Source organism: Physeter macrocephalus, unplaced genomic scaffold (assembly GCF_002837175.3).
Source record: "Physeter macrocephalus isolate SW-GA unplaced genomic scaffold, ASM283717v5 random_530, whole genome shotgun sequence".
Lineage (NCBI taxonomy): Eukaryota > Metazoa > Chordata > Mammalia > Artiodactyla > Physeteridae > Physeter > Physeter macrocephalus.
Genome location: NW_021146002.1, coordinates 12,795 through 18,820, shown reverse-complemented (window position 1 = coordinate 18,820; position 6,026 = coordinate 12,795).

Below are 6,026 nucleotides of genomic sequence, written 5' to 3'. Positions count from 1 at the left end.
CCTCAACTCCCAGCGTCCTGGCATTCGGAGCTCTTAAAACTCAGGAGTTATGTGGCTCCACAACCAAAAGGGGGTGAGAAGAGGGTACTTTCTGTTTCCGCTTTCTCTCTTCTGTTGGAGTTTCTCAACATGCTCTAAGCAACGGTGACAAGTGAAAAACCCTGAGGATAGTTTGTTGGCCGCCTGCTTCCCGTGCTGCTACAGCACTTTGACACCTGCTGTTACTTTTGATTATCATAGAATCTCTGCATCCCTAACCCCATTTTGCAGAAAGGAAAACTGAGTCTCAGAGAAGGTAAGGATTTTGCCCAAGGTCACACAGCATGTAACCGGAGAGCTGGGATTTGGATGGCTGATGCGAAGTCTCCGGTTTGTTCCATAATGTTCAAATTCTGGCTCTGCACATGCAAGCTAGGTGACCTCGGGCAAGTTCTCGACCTTTTCCTGACTGTTTCAGGGAATAATAATAAGACAACATTGGGTCGTGGCTGCAACGTTAATAGATAAAGCCTGTGAAACACTTAGAACATGACCCGGCATAAAATCCTTGTAGGTTATTGCCATTTACTGTGTGTTTTCTGATAGTCCATAGTGAGAAAAGCTTGAATGCTGGGTCTTGGTACAAATATTTTGGAAAGGGACTTAAATGATTCCAGCATAGATGTGTCCTCCCAGGCTGCTTGAGGCACAGAGAGGAAGGCCACATCTTTAGACAGAACTATTCCTGTCTCCTGGGGACAAAGACAGTTGATGGGGCAGAATCCCCCAGCCGGTGTCCAGCCCACTGGGAAACTTGCATTCCACCCCATTCTTTGTCTCCAGTTTAAGATCAATGCCTTATGAGTTTGAAAGGGTCCCAAAGTCAGCTAGTCCAACACCCAGCCTGGCCTTACATCCTTCCTTTATGCATTACAGTTTCAGATACTGGAAAGATGGATGCTCTCAGAGCAAGGCCTTTCAGAGGCTGAGGGAGGTCTGCACCACTTCCTAACTGGGGGGGGGGGATACCTGGTATATTATGAAACAAGAAAAACCAGAGTGAGTGTTCTTTGAAAGTTAATCTATTTTACCTACTTACATGGACAGTCTGTCACTTACAACTCAAGCTAAGAGATTGCAGTATCATTGTGCTGTCCCCAGGACAATGGCAAGACTTGCAAAAACTGTAAACTCATAATGCCCGGCAGAACATGTGGCTGGAATGGGCCACATGCTCAAATGAGGAGTCCTGTCTTCTGACCCTGTTGGTCTTTGTGACTGGACACAGTGGGGGTAGTTTAAGGGTGAGGCCCCTCCTGATGCAAGGCCAGGGCCCTTCCTGCAGGCGGGGCATGGTTTAACAGCATCACCCTGGCTCCAGGGGGCAAGGACGAGTTTTCTTTGTCCCTGGCCAGTCCCTGGTCTGGTGTAGGCACTGCCAGAAATGTGCTCCCCGTAAGTGCTGGGGAAACCACGCCCGTGGAGGGACTGGCAGCCTCATTCCCTGCAGTTCAGCGTCTCCCGTGCAGGACCCTGAGCCAGTGCCCGGAGGAAGGCGGCCCACGGGGTCCCACCCAGAGGACAGGGAAGGCTACCGCCTCTGGGGCCCCACCTGAGGTTGGTCCAGGGAAGGAGCGAAGCGAACAGACCGGCTCTGGGGAGCCAGCGCCCCACATGGGAGGCACAGATGTTCGAGAGGCACCTGCTCCCTCTGTCCTGCTCCCAGTGTGCCTTTCTAGAGCCCACAGTCTCCCGGGTCCCTCAGCCTCCCTCTCTGTTATCATCAGGGCCTTCAGCCTCTAGAGACAGCTCTCGGGACAGGTGGAGGAGAGGCCCCGGCAGGCCTCCCGTGCGGGGATGACTCTGAAATGTGTGCTGGCCTCGCCCCTCACTCTCCCAAGGGTCCTCACACCCCCGTCCCTTGACCCCTAGAACAATGCCACTCTGCTCCCTGTAGCCTGATGCTTGGCCTCCACGATCGGCTAGACCCCAGGGCTTGTGCCTTTCATCCCCGACCAGAGCACCAATAGCAGGTGAACTCCCACCCCTGCAGGCATCCCAGGCCCTTCTTTGCAGCGTGTCTTAGCCGTCCTCCTACTCCGTCTTCTCCCCGAGCCACTTCCAAGCGACAGCCTCTAGCCGTCATGTCCAACACTCGTCTCTACATCAACAACTCCAGAAAAGTCACGTGGGGAGAGCCTTTGTTATCTATCCACGTGAATTTTAACTTCACCTCTCTGTCCAACAACTTTATAACTCTCAGGCATTTGTGTGCTATTTGGAGGAGTTCAGGGAATCCAATACAGAAAAACAAAACAAAACAAAATACTTGAAAATTACATTTTACAGATGGGAAAACTGAGGTCCATCCGAGGAAAGAAACATACCCACGGTCTCGAGATGAGAAAGTGGAGTGGAGGCTGGGACCCCGGGTTCTCGGTCCTCTCCCTGTTTCTGTCTGGCAGGTGGGCGCAAGCTGTGAGCAGGGGCTGGGCTGGGCTGCAAGCACCGTATCCTGCCCGCGCTTTTCAGAAAAGCTCATCAGTCCAGCTGCCCCTTAGAGGTCTGCTCTCTGGCTTCCTATCGACTCCAGGTGGGAGTGAACTCATCTGAAAAAGGCTCTGATTTAAGAAGAGCGAAAGTGCCTCCAGAGACTGAGAGCTGGGGTCTGCCTAATGAAATGGCTGAACAATCTGATTTAATCTGTGACAGTTTTATGCAGTGGCTGGAGGTGGGAGAGAGGGAATGAGAGACAATTGCTTCTAGAAACAATAAGGAGAGAGCCAAAGAGAAATGAGTTAATTAACATTGGCTCTGAACAGTCTTGCTTTCCTTCTCCCTTTTCTTTGTGATGTCAGAGGATTGAAACTGGCCTTCCCCTCTTCTTTTTTCCCCAGTCTTTGGATCAACGCTTCTTTTTCTCTGCATGACCTTGGGCCCCAGTTTATTCTTCTTAATAAAAATGAGATGAGTGGAAAAGGTGATCTCCAAAGAGAGAGCCACTGAATCCCTTTCAGTTCTAGCAATCAAGACTCAGTGACCTTTTGAAAATTATTACTAAGAGAAAAGGCCCACTGTCACTTTCTTATGAAGTCCCATTAGACGGAATCCAAGCCTTGTCTTTACCTCCCTCAGGATCCAGGCAAGGCAGTTCAGGTGTGCTGTGTGCCCACCTCCTGGTGGGCAATTAGCAGAAGCCACTGCCTTTTATCTTCCCAGCATCCCAGGAGGCAGAGTTTCCCAGCTCACCCCCTCTGTGTAGGGGTCAGCCAGTTAGCTCCCCTGCCCACACACCTGGGGCTGGAGCCCCGGAGACCAGGGATGCAGGGGCCTACCTTCCCCTCCTGGCTTCAGAGCCCACGTCCTTTTCCCAGGGCCATGCTGCCGTCTCCACTGGAAGCCAGGTCCCCGAGGGACTCTGTTCAGCAAATGGCTGGCCACCCTTTGAGCGGACACCTGGCGTGGAGAGGTCACGGGAATGTGGGCTGTGCCGTCTCCAGCTGGTTTCTGTTTGACCAGATCAGGGATCCTTTTGTCGTGTGCTCTGCGTTATCGTGTGGACACAGGGGCTCAGACTTCTCAGAGCCTTCCACTCCCAGGGCAGCATCCCAGGACAGCTCTGTGCATCTTATCCACTTTGTGCTTCTAAAAGCCAGGCCTCGCTGTGGGAAAGGAAGTAACCTGAGCCCCTTCATCATATGACAAGGGGGCAGCAGCTCGAGGAGCCCCAACCAAGGGAAGGCAGGTCTGGGACAGTTGGGAAACCTTGGCGACGGTCGGAATGTGAACACCTACTTAGGGATGGAACCCTCCCTTTGGCCCTAGGTCCATCTTCCACAGAGTGTGACAGCGGGAAGCCCACCCACGTGACCTGCTTCTAAGGTGTGGGAGCAGATAGCCCAAGTGGGGACCCTCATCACCCGTCACATCCAACCCCCCACAGCAGCAGCCATGTCAGAGCCACTGCCCCCACCTTAGGTGGTCAGCCCTTCCTCTGCCAGGCACCTGGCTCGGCATTTTCCAGCCTTCGTCCCCTGGGTGGCTCACAGCAGCCCTGCTCTATAGGCGACATAAATTAAGGAACGTGTCCAAGGTTATACGATCAGTGAGAGGACAAATGGGTTTTAAACCAGGTCTGCCTGACTCCAAAACCCCTGCTCTCAACCACCATGAAATGCTGTCCTGCTTTCCTGCCCTCTGGTCCAGCCCAAGAACTCAATGGAAAGTGATTTTGAAAGGTCATCAAAGCAAGCTTCAGGGACCATAAACTTTGGGGTGAAACTTTAGTCCAGGGGATGCAGAGGTCCTGAGGGGTCTCTTGGATGTCAGTTGGCAATGTTTGGAAGCCCAGGGCTGGGGATCTGGCTGGGAAGGGCGGGCGGGGCAGGAGGGACAGCAGAGAGAAGCCAGTTAAGGCCTGCTCAGGTTCAGCTGTCGTGGCCACTGTTAGGTGCCCTGGCATGGTCAGAAGGGCAGGAGTGAATCGTGTGGAATGTTTTCCCGCCTTTCAAAGCATTGTTTTAAAGAACTATTAATGCTATGGGGGAAAGAAAGAACCCCAAACAAACAAACAAACAAAACTAGTCATGCCCATACTATCTCAATTTTATAAAACTTTAACATGCATATGCATATATGTAGAAAAATATTAAAGGAAATTATTGCCCAGATGTTTCCAAGGGCTCTCTCTGGGTAGTGATTTTATAGGTGAATTTCTCGATTTCTTCTTTACTCCTTTCTAAAATGTCCCAATTTTTCTCCCATGTCCCTGAGTTGCTTTTATAATCAGAAGCAGAACTAGAGAAGAATGAGGGTGCCTCGCAAAGAGGGTTTTCAGAGCAAGCAAGCCTGAGTTCAGATTCCAGCTCCCTGGCCTACTGGCTGTGTGTCCTTTGGCAAGTTATTACACTTCTCTGAGCCTCAATTTCCAAATGCAGACATTTGAGATATTAATACATGCCCTGAGGGGTTATTTTGAGGATTAAATTAAGGTCATATTTAAGCAGAGATAAGTTTGGTAAGATGGGATAGCTACAGATTTACCCACGCTGGATCCCTTGGCGGGTACTGGGTGGCCAGCTAAGTCACTGTGCAAGCTTGAGCAGTCCTTCCCCTCCTTGGGGCCTCGGGTTCTCAAATACTATGGGGAAAGAGTTGGGCCAGACAATGGCTCACAGCCCTTTTGCCTCAACTACCGTGCCTCCCACCCCCTGCCCCGTGCCCCGTGAGTGGTACCGGGTATCCGCCCAAATGCCTTGGGACTTGCTCAGGGCTGCCTGTGGTCTGCCACTCCACACCAGGGGCAATAAGAGCTGGGACAGGGCCTTAGCATCGGTTGGCTCCCCTGCCAAGGATCTCGCAGGATTTCCGGGGCGCACCCCACCACATCCTGACCTCGCTCGGCAGGTGCACCACCCCTGTGAGCCACATCGTTCCCTGCTCTCCTCTCCGGGCAGGTGCAGCCACAGGCCTGTCCTCCCTGCCCCCCAGGCCCATCTTCTTTTCCTGCCGCTCCACGGAGAAGCAGGCTGCAATACAGTCTGCTGGTTGAAACCTGTTTTAACAAAGTTGCCCCAGAAGCTCAATATGAAAAATAGGTAAAAGCAAGCGGCCGGTTGGGGGCTGGGGGCTCAGCACTCTTGCCCCTCTATTTCTCCTGATAGGACTCCCTGATCCTAGGATACCATAAAGCACCAATTGAAACAGAGCAGTTCAGTGCCCTCACATTACAAAGAAAAGGCTCAGAGAGGGCAAGCCATCTGCTGAAGGTCGCTCAGTAATTTTGGATAAGTGCTATGACCCCCTGTCCAGCACTCTGTCCACCCCAGAGAGCCATTGCCCATTTGCCAGCACTGACCCACATGTCCACGAGCCCGTGTTCTGACCCCTTCCACCCTTGGGTGTCCGGAAGGGGATCTCATATACCCTCAGGATAAAAGGGAGGCTTGGCTTTACCCTAAGACCAGGGTGGATGCATCCTAGAAAACATTTTATGGTCATTTTAGGATGTCATAGGAAGAAGCCAGATTTGGGACCTCTTGGTGCTG